Source organism: Emys orbicularis, chromosome 15 (genome assembly GCF_028017835.1).
Source record: "Emys orbicularis isolate rEmyOrb1 chromosome 15, rEmyOrb1.hap1, whole genome shotgun sequence".
Lineage (NCBI taxonomy): Eukaryota > Metazoa > Chordata > Testudines > Emydidae > Emys > Emys orbicularis.
Genome location: NC_088697.1, coordinates 31,679,458 through 31,691,062, shown reverse-complemented (window position 1 = coordinate 31,691,062; position 11,605 = coordinate 31,679,458).

The window sequence follows — 11,605 nt, the reverse complement described above, 5'->3', positions numbered from 1 at the left end:
TGCCAGATTCTCTGTGATATGAACAGTTCCTCTCCAGGGGAGTTGAGCTGCCCAAATTAATTTCACTTGTGTCCTAAACCCCTCGCTCCCAAACGCCGCCAAAAGCAGAGCCTGGGCTGGCCTTGCACACTTCATTTTCTGTCTAAATGAATCTTGCCGAAACGGTGCGAGTCTGAGTAACATTGCAAGTGTTGTCTGGAGAGAACTAGCCCAGATACATCATTGAGACAACAGTTAAAACCTCATTTAAGTGAACACAAAGAGAGGACTCTTGGGTAGTCAGAGAATTAATTAATCTCATTCCTGTGCAGACTTTTAATTAATATAAGTATATGGTCTTTTTTAAAAAAGTGTCTCAAAAAAACCCATGAGCCATTGTGCAAGTTTGCCGGGCAGAGGACGGAGAGTAGTGAAATTAAAGTGTGTGTGAGAGACGGCTATTCTGAAACAGCACAGAATTATTTTCTTCTGTCCTCTTATCTCCATCAGCTGTGTTGTCATGTGGCTTGGTGCCTGATGCCCTATGCTAAGTTTAAAAGAATGAGCCAGGCATTCCATTCCTGGAAAAAAAACCCTTCCCTGAGAGATGGAGGGAGAAATGAGGAGAACCAGTGGTTTCATAGGAATCTGCCCTGTCTGCAGTGTCCTAAAGGATATGGGAGAAAGACAGGTACTTCCCTATGCCGTTCTCTAAACTCTTGGGATGAAATCCTGGCCCCACTGAAGTCAATGGCAAAGCTCCCATTGACTGCATGGGGCTCAGATTTCACCCTTATTCTTTGGATCTTGGGAATGAAACACCTGCCCAAGTCTAATGGAGAAGGAACATCTCCTTATACCCTGATGGTGACTTAAGGGGCCAGGCTATGTAAAACAGCAGGGCAGTCACTGCCTAGGAAGCTCTGGAAGGGGCTCTGCCAGGCTGGGGAGGAGAGCTCCCCAGCGGCCCAGAGAGAACATACTGGCTGCACTGTTGAGCACGCTGATCCTATTACATCATGCTAGGATGGGCCAGCCACCTTGCCAGGCATTCCAAGGATGTCCTAATGGTCCATTGACATGTCAGTGGCTGACGTCATAGCAGCTGCAATGGAGGGCCAGGAGGAAGGAGGTGAGGGAGAGATTTTGAAAGGGTAGTCGAGCATCCCAGCGCCCACTGAATTTCAATGGGTTTGGGGAGCTGTGAGGCCATCTCGGAAATCCCATCCTAGATGTCCAACTCACCCTCTTATCCATAAGAGGAACATTGGTGGTAAAAGTGGTGGGAATCCTGAGTGAGATTCTGCTGCTGTGACACTGACCTGCCTCACAGGCAGGCAGTGATACTTTAATGTCTCCAAAGGGCTTCGAAAACCCTCTGCCAAAGGGCTCTGGACAAGTGCAAAATGTTGTAGCCACTTAAGGTATGTCTGCACCACCAACCTGCTGAAGAGCGGTTTGGATCCACTTGACTGCGCTACCAGGGAAGTGAGAACTGTACCTATGTGTATTTCTGAGCTTGACTGACTGAAGAAGTAGTGAGATTCCCTGGCTCCTAGAAACCCAACACCAGCAGGTGATATAAGGGCATAATTAAATGTTTATGAAGTATTGGTTTTCTATAGACATTGGAAATTCAGTAAAATATCACTCAGGATTCCCTCTGTTAAAATATGAAAGCCGATAAATAAGGAATGGGAATGCATTCATTAAATTAAACAAACCCACAACACTATGCCTTTGGGGGAAATAACCCTTATCAAACAAAGCAGCTATTTTTTCAACTTCAGTATTAAAGAGAAGAAAAAAGAGATTGCAGAGATAGAGTGCTTTGATGGGCTGACTACAGAGTTGTCTGTGTTTCTCCAGGGATTAAATGTGTCCTAATGTGCAAACCCATCTGGAAACAGCTGGACAAAATACTGGTGTCCTTGTTAAAGACTCTGGAATTCCATGGTATGTCTGCAGGGGAGGTCAAATACTATAGAGCTGCATGCTTCGACATTCCCCTTTCACTTGTGCAAACCCTTTTATCTGGGTAGCTCCGGTGATTGAGGAATTCCTTGGATGCCTTTTGGTTTTATTTGTTGGTGGCTGGCAGTGCCGTGACCCTCTTATTACTATTATGCACCTGCATTCAGGATGCGTGTGAAAGAAGTTTTCAGCTTTCTTTGCCCATACATGTGCTGTGGTGACATGTGGTGTGTGAAGCTATCCACTGCCACATTGTAGAGAAGTTGCCTGGTCTCAGAATGGCTTTCAGCATTGATTTCCCTTCCCCTTCTCTTTTGAAGTTTCTAAGAACGTAAGAATGGTCATACTGAGTCAGACCGATGCTCCATCTAGGCCAGTATCCTGTCTTCTTGACAGTGGCCAGTGCCAGATGCTTCAGAGGGAATGAACAGACCAGGCAAATATTGAATGATCCATCTCCTGTCATCCAGTCCCAGTTTCTGACAGGCAGACATTTACAGACACCCAGAGCATGGGGTTGTATCCCTGACCATCTTGACTAATAGCCATTGATGGATCTATCCTTCATGAATTTATCTAATTCTTTTTTGACTTTTGACTTTCACAGCATCCCCTGGCAACGAGTTTCACAGGTTGACTGTGCGTTGTGTGAAGAAGTTACTTCCTTTGGTTTGTTCTCAACCAGCTGCCTATTAATTTCATTGGGTGACCTCTGGTTCTTGGGTTATGTGAAGGGGTAAATAACACTTCCCTATGCACTTTCTCCTCACCATTCATGATTTTATAGATGTCTATCATATCTTCCCCCTTAGTCATCTCTTTTCTAAACTGAACAGTGTTTTTTAATTCCCCCTCATATGGAAATTGTTCCATGCCCCTAATCATTTTTCTTGCCTTCTCTGTACTTTTTCCAATTCTGATATATCTTTTTTGAGACCAGGCGATCAGAAGGGCACGTGTATTCAAGGTGCAGGTGTACCATGAATTTGTATAGTGGCATTATATTTTCTTATTATCTATCCCTTGCCTAATGGTTCCTAACATTGTTAGCTTTTTTGACTGCTGCTGTACATTGTGCAGATGTTTTCAGAGAATTATCCACAATGACTCCAAGATCTTTCTTGAGTGGTAACAGTTAATTTAAACCCCATCATTTTATATGTATAGTTGGGATTATGTATCCCAATGTGCATTACTTTGCTTTTATCAACATTGAATTTCATCTGCCATTTTGTTGCCCTGTCACCCAGTTTTGTGAGATCCCTTCGTGACTCTGTGCAGTCAGCTTTGGATTAACTATTTTGAATAATTTTGTATCATCTACAAACTTTGACACCTCACTATTTACCCCCTTTTCCAGATCATTTATGAATATGTTGAACAGCACAGGTCCCAGGACAGATATTTGGGGGACCCCACAATTTTCCTCTCTTTCCACTGTGAAAACTTGACCATTTATTCCTAGCTTTTGTTTTCCTATCTTGTAACAAGTAACTGATCCATGAGAGGACCTGCCCTCTTATCCCACAGTATTCTGACAGTAACCATTCCTCCTCCTCCTCATCAAAATAAAACCAAGGAATCCAAATAAATGAAACTCTGCTGTTGATGTCAAACAGGAAAACTGGAGGCTCAGCATCTGTATCACAGAAAGAGTATGCATTCCCAAGTGATGGGGAGGGGGTCTCTCTGGGGACACCGAGGTGTGTTTTGCGTATGTGTGCTCACTTCTGGCTGGGTGAAATGCAATTCCAGGCTATAGGAGGCAATGAGATCTGGATATGTTCATTATTATGTCCACAGGGCAATGAATTAATCAATTATATGGATGGACTCTGTACTGGGGCCAGAATCTCTGCAATGAGATGCGTTCAACTGAGCTCCAGTTGAGCAATTGGACCTGGTTGAGGTTTTCCAATGCAAATTCTCAAAGATCAACCACATGGGAAGAAACTCCAAGGTCTGCTTATTAAAGTCTCATTTGCAATTTACAGGAGGCCTTCTTTCTTTGCATTGGAAATCTCCAGCCTGCTTAACAATGGGATGTGGTTCCCAAGTTTAACTCCTTGTTAGCCCCTAGTTGGCATGCAGTGTTGTTGTAGCTATGTAGGTCCCAGGATATGAGAGAGACAAGGTAGGTGAGTAATACCTCTTATTGGACAAATTTATGCTGGTGGAAGGTACAAGCTTTTGCGCTTCAGTGAGCTCTTCAGGTCTGGGGAAGGAACCCAGAGTGTGTGAGCTAAATACAAGAAAGGACAGATTGTTAAGCATAAAGGGTTAACACATGTTGTGGGGAACCACTTAAAATGAAGTGGGGCAATTACAGGGTTAGCAAGCAGTGGGATGTCCTACTGGTTTATTGGCTCATTACAACCATTGGTATGTCTGCTGAGCCCATGGTTTTTAGTGTCTAGCCAAGTTCCAGGCTCATCTTGTGGAGGAGTTGTGCAGGTTTCCTGGGAAAGGTCAGATATGGAGTGGCCACTTTGTGAAAAGTGTTCGCCCATGGGCGACGATTGCTCTGTGTGAGTTCATTGGAGAGCGCTGTGATTGTTTGTTTGGTTTCACCCACATAGTTGTTGGCTCATTAGTCTCATAGAAGCCAACTGGTTAAAACACTCCAACTGTGCCAACTCTTCCCCTTTCAACACCAAACTGCACCCTTTTGGACCTGGCAGAGCTCACCAGAGACTAAAGCCCTGTGAAACCCTCACTGCCCCCATACGAAGTTGCAGCAACCGTTGTGACTGTTTTGCTAAAGCTCTCTGGAAAGTCGCCTAGTCCCGCTGGCTTGTTTAAGATGCAGGTGCATGATCAGCTACATTTGTATGGAGCAGCGCGGTGCTGCATTCCCCACGGGTGGCTCACAGGGAAAGGCCTTTGCTCGCTTCTTCCAAACAGGGCCCTGACTTTGGGGCAGATTATCAACTCCGCTTAAAGCTGCTTCTCACGTCTCAATAACAAGCCATACCATTCACAAATTCAAGGCAGGCTAGCGAAGGCTCCAGCCCAGCCCTGCCTGGTGCCTAAGGACTACGATGGAAAACTTATTTTTTAAGAGAGTAGAAAGAAGTTTGGCAGGAGCCTGAGCAAATCAAACCCTGGAGTATGCCCATGTGTCTGCAGTGCAGCGCTGGCTTGTTTTGACATCTTGTGAAGGCTCCTTGTTCTCCTCCTCTGTTGTTTTAGCTTTGTGTGGTGTACATCAGGGGCTGTTTGTAGATGCTTTGTGATGGGCTGCATGGGTCAGAGCTTTCTGTTAATGAGAGAGGTTTGCTGGCTGCCGGAAAGCGTGATTAGAGAAACCGGGCAGGCAGGCAAGCAGGCAGTGCTGTTCTGTCACTTTGGGATGTACGAGATCAGTCCTCAGCAGCATCAAGATCATGTCTGGCTGTTATAAACCGCCTTTTTGCTCTCTAGATACTGGTCCAACCAGAGGCTGAACTGTAACTGATGAGTTACACCGTGAACCTGGCGTATTACACGCCTATGTCCAAAAAAAAAAAAATCGTTTGCACTTGTAACATAGATGCAGCCCATGTCAAGATGAACTGTTTCTCATCATGCATCTGCCCCTCTGGGGGCCATTGCTATTGTGTGTGGTGTGCTGGTAGCATGGGAAAGCCATTATCCACCCATGCAGCCATTCGGGGACCATGCCAAATAATGACTTCAGGTTTCTACAGCATCATGTTCTTAAAAGGTTCTAGCTGCTGAATGAGATGCATAGAGTCCCATTTTCCCCTCTCACTTTTCCCCCCACTTGCTTTGTCTACCCCTCCTCCCTGTGGTTTCTTATCTTAGTAGCTTGCCCCAACTGGTTTGCAAAACCTATTTAACATCAGAAAAACTCTGTCAACCATGGAGAGCTGACAAAATCGTGGACGATCAGGCAACAGCAGCTGTAAGTGCTGACTGTATTTTCACAGCTCAAATTATATTCTGTTGCAGTCGAGTCTGAGAGCACGAAGCAAAACAGTAACAAAGATGGAGGGAGATAAATTTAATAATAAATGTGTAAGATCTTGGGCAAGGTGTGTGGTGCTTTCTGGCTATTGCCAGAACACCCGGATCTTCTCTTGCCATGGGACCTGCATGCCTCCCACTTGGGCAACTTGTACTTGGCCATGTTTTGCTGGATCTTTTTTGAACTGTTACGGGGGAAGAAACAAGCTGATTTTTGCTGGAAACCAGTCTCGCTACTATGGATCAGAACTGTTCTACTGCACCAGTATTGGCCAAACCCAACCTCTGTGAGTGCTTTGTACAAAGCAGATGCTGTAGTTTTAACACTTAAATATCATGCTAGGTTCAGAAAATCAGTTTAATTTTCCTAAGAACACCACTTCAATTTATAGATAAATGGGACCAAAGTGGGCCATGTTGTTGTATCAGGAGGACAAGCTTGATCAGTTTTCTATCTTTTTTTATTATTATTATTCTGAAATTTCATTGCTCCAGAGAGCATGGGAATCCTGTATTTCAAAGTGAGGAAGCCAATCATGAATTAAATGCTTTTGGACTAGAAGAAGTGGACTTTAAGGAGTAAAAGTCTCACCTTTATGCATTGGTTTAACATAGTGTAACCCACACACCTTCTAGATGTGGTGTTCTGTCCCATCTAATGGCACTGAGACCACTTAGAGAGCAATTAATGAGTCTGTGCTACAGCCTTAGCTAACAGCCAGTTGGCTTTTAGCTCATGCGATAGAGGCTCATGCACTAAACTCTAGAAGTCCCCCAGTTTGATCCTGTCGGCCAACGACCGGGGTCTGTCAACCTCCTAAATAACACCTCCTAAAACTCTATGAACAGTTCCTTCTGCTAAGCCTGTCGATGTTCTGATGTGTTGGCCTAGAACTAGATTTCTCTTTCTGATCATAATGGAGCATTAGAGCTGGGTGAACAGTATTATTGAGCTAGCCGTTTGATGAATGTAGGCTTTTTGTTGACGAAGACTTCCTAATTTCTGCAAGCAAGTTTGTTGTGCTAAGTACCTGCCAAATAGTTCAGACAAATAATTTTCAGGGAGCTGTTCACTACGGCTGTTTGCTATTCATAATTTGTGTTCTGCGATCGGTCACATTTTATTCCTTCTTCTTGACTGGATGACTGAAACACATTACCAAGAGAATGGAGAATAGCAAATAATACACTTCCACAAATTTGTGATACTCTTGGGATTTACACATATTTTCATGTGTTTCAATGATTGTCTGATTCTGTGCTCATTATAATGGGAGTGGTACAAGAATGTGAATAAAGTAGAATGGAATATTTGCAAACACATTCACAAATCTGTTTTTATTCCATTATTTGACTAGCTCTTGGGGGCATCACATGGCTAAGAGGATCACATTTTAAAAATAAAAAACTGGGATGTTGGGGTGGTGACATTGAAGGTTGTGAAATACTCATATAAAACTGCCCTTTTTCAAAATGTAGGATGGTCTTGCTTCCTTCAGCTTCTGATTCAACACTGAAATGGGCATATTTCGTAGAGCAGAGGATTTCCCCCCCCCCCCCCCCAGTAACTTGATATCTGAAGCAGTTTTATGGAATGATGAAAAAGTGTCATTATTAACTTTAAGCAAAAGATGAGCTCTTAAAGTGTCTGCGCTCATTCAACTTTGGTCTCCACTCGAGACCACGTTCGTTGCACGGGACTGTTTTGTTCCTGGTAAGCACAGAGCACATTCGACTCAGTGCCACAACACATCTTAAACATAGTAATTATTTTTTTTACAAAACTGTTTTGATTAACATTTAAAACCTGGGACATTTCTGGTGCCCTGAAAAATTCCTGAAGACTGGAACATCACATCAAACACTGAGGTTGTCTCAGTAAAATAGGACTTATGTGGTTACTTGATGCATTACTTATCTATCTAATGACATATAAAGGCTCACCTGCCGTGCACCGTAGGCAGGTTTTCTTAATATAGTCATCTATGTGGTTTAGATGACCTCTTCATTGTTATAGGAATGACTGAGCTTTACGGCGAGGGAGGAAGCTGCAGGACCCCTCGCATGGGTGGGTGAGAAGGGAGAATAGAGAACAAGAATAATCCACTCCCAGGATTCATTCACTTTGGACTCAGGGGAAGCTTCTCCCTGCTGTCCACTTTGAACTGGGTGCAAGCAGCCATCAGTCTAGGTATCCCCCAGCACTCTGAGTTATGCTGTGTGTGCCTGCAATGGCAGGTGGACAATCCTTATTGAGGTAGTAAACTGACGTATGCAGGCTTGTGCGTGAGCATGAAAGCAGGGATTGAAACATCAAGGGAGGCGATGGGAAGGAGGCAAACTGGTGTAACGGCCCCTTCTATCTTCCTGCCTCCCATCTGCTGCACATAGGGTTTGTCTATGTGGTGACTTGCTGCCTAGCAATGTCCCGTGCAGACGGTGAAATGTCCCATGACCCAGCACAACGAAAGTGCAACTTAATGTGCTACTGTTTGAAAGCATAGTTGTTAAGCTGCACTCTGAGACTTTCGCTGCACTGTAGCAGTGACCCTGTATGACGTTACTTCATGGCAAGCTGATGCGCTGTAGAGTCGCACCCTGGTTGGCCGTGTAGTAACTCTCCATGTAGACGTAACCTTAACTTCTGCCACTGGCAAACCAAGAAGATCTTTATTGCGAAAATCCCTATCTTTTACTTTATTACTATTTGTGTTACAATAGTGTCTGGAGTTCAGCTGAGATCATGGCCCTAGTGTGCTAGATGCTGAATAGACCCAGAGTCTAAGCAGACAGGACAGATACAGGGTGGGAGCATGGGGAAGGGATAAAATATACAAACAGATTGAACAGTGGTGGTTTGCAAATGCTGTTAGTTCCATGAATTTTGTTTGTTTGTTTGGGGTCTTTTTGGTTATTGGTTTTTGCTTTTTAATTAACAAACATTAGACTTAACAAACATTTCAACTTTCCTGAGGAATAAAAGTGTTGGTTTATTATCCTGTCATGTTTTGGCAAAAGGCGGGAATGTGGGTCTCTGCGGCCACCCCTCAAAATGACAGGATGTTAATGAATTGAGAAATTGCTGTGGGATACACATGGGACCAGGCTGCCCTGATCACATCTCCATTAGCGTTCCCCTCCTGGAGTTCACTGTGATTAACATCACCACGATAAACAGGAAATGAAAGAATAATAATTGCCCATCTATTTGAAAAATGTTACTGGCGTTGCCATAGCGATTGCACCTTTTGATAAGCAGCAGAGTATGGGCCCTGCAGAGAACTTCAGTGAGTGATTTAGCTGCTTCCAGGTTGCCTTTATTAGTTATTCATTAACCATTTGTTGATCTTTTAGCTGTAGTTGGAATGCCCTTTCTGGCTTAGCCGAGCTCAGAGGTGGTACGAAGGGGGGGTTAACCATTTCTGCGCGGGAAAGTAAGCATTTGGGACCTGTTCTTCCTCTGTCCACAGAAAAACATCTTAAATGGGGGGAGCATCTCTTGATGTGAACTTTTCCTTGTGACCTACGGCAAATTCGCAATGCAAATGAAAAATGACTAACTTCTCATTGCAGCTTGAAGACCGTCAAAAACTCTTCTTGGATTGCACACTGCAGTCAGACTGACCCACCTGGGAAGTGTAAGTTACCTGGGCTCTTGCACCCTGGCGGGATTCACCTGGAAGAAGCCCAGGTAGTGGTGTACTACTTTTTTTGTTTTTAGCTCTGGTGGAGGCCTACAGCTTTCTCCTCCCTTTCACACCCACCCTGGCAGATGGGTGAGGTAAGCCGGTGGATAGACTGTATGTCTTCCCAGCCCAGTCCCTCTTTCTTCAGGGGTTTGTTTTACTCCCTCAAAATAAAACACAAGTGCCACCTATCAGTCATGTCCTTTCCCCTGACTTGGGGTCTTCTGCAGGCACTTCTCTACTCCCTTCAGCTCTGAGCTACTTGTCAGCTTCCATGAGGACCAGGGGATTTTCCAGCTATCATCAGATCCTTCGTCTGGCAGCCTCAGCTGGGAGGTAGTTGATTACTCACAGGTAGGACTGGGCCCAACTCCCTTAAAGGGCCAGCCACCCTGTGGCAGAAGATGATAGATTTTCCACTGCCAGACCCTTCACCAGGGTCTGCAGTGGTGGAAAACACCATGGACCCTGGCTGGATTTTGCCCAGTAGCAATACAGCCCATCTGCCTCAGAGATGGTTGTAGCTACAAAGCAGTCATCGATCCTACACGCATTATAGAAACTTGGTTGCCCCTACAGGTGAACCGCTCATTACAGTGTGGGTACTGTCCAGTGCTTGGGGTGCTAATGGACTCTAGAGCTAGGCTAATCAACCTAGACCACATGGCATTAAAGCGGGCAGGACTGACTGCCTGCAGATAATGGTGCTGGAATATGGAGCCTTTCACCTCTAGGTGACGTGGTCCACAGAGGGATCTGCTCCAGAAAGGCCAAACGAGTGCCAGGCAGAAGTGAGCTGTTCTGTCTACGCTTTCAGCACGCTGCTCACTGGGCAAGTATGTTGGCATGTCACCAAGGAGGCCCAGAACAGAATGAGACTTAGTGCCCTGCTCGCTCTGGAGGGGGACCCACCCAGAGGAAAGACCTGCTCTCCATTGGCATGGGGGAAGCCTGCCCTGCCACTGCCCTGGCCATAAATAGATGACTTCAGTCTCCAGAAACAAGGCTCTAACCAAGCCATTTCTGTTGCTAGAAGTGCTTGCAGCTCATCACAAAAGCACTGATGCAAACTTTGGGCCTTACCCTTCACTTTCCCCATGACCATACAAATACTTAGTATGCGCCCCTGTGGCCCGTAGCTACCATGTAATTGTCCTTTCTTTTGGTGTAACAATAATGCGGTGTGATGTGTCTCTGCCCTCTGCTGTCTGCAATGCCACCGTAAAACCTGCTCAGGTGTGTGAGAGCGTATCACTTTCCGGTGGCTGCAGCTTATGGAGTGGAAAAAGCTCCAGGGAAGGGGGACAGCAAGACCATGGGGAAAGGTGTGAGTGCAAGGGGAGAGGTACAGGAGATAGAGGAGGAAGGAAGGAAGAGAATGGGGGGGGGGGCAAGGAGCAACCCCGAAGTGAGACTGTGATTTAGGGAGCAAGGTGCTAGCACTGGGATTAGGAACACCTTGGTTCCATTCCCAACTCTGGTCACTTGCTGGGTGACCTTGGGCAAGACACTTCCCCACCCTGTGCCTCTGTCTTCTCTTTGCCCGTCTTGTCTGTTTAGACTGTAAACGTCTTTGGAGCAGGAGTTCTCGGTCACTGTGCCTGTACAGCACCTAGCACAATTGGGCCCTGATTTTAGTTGAGGCCTCTTGGCGCTACTGTAACAGCCGGTGAGTGTTTCCCAGGTGCCAGCCATGTGGTCTGTGTCATATCCATTGAAGCCAAACCCTCCTTTTTGGCTAATGAATTTGTAACAGGGTAGTGTAGACGCGATAAATCGATCCCTGATCGTTCTCCCGTCGACTGCTGAACTCCAGCTCGGTGAGAGGCGGAAGCAAAGTCGACGGGGGAGCGGCGGCCGTTGATCCCGCGCTGCAAGGACATGAAGTAAGTAATTCTAAGTCGATCTAAGATACGTCGACTTCAGCTCCGCTATTCTCGTAGCTGAAGTTGCGTATCTTAGATCGATCCCCCGCCCCCCAGTGTAGACCAGGCCTC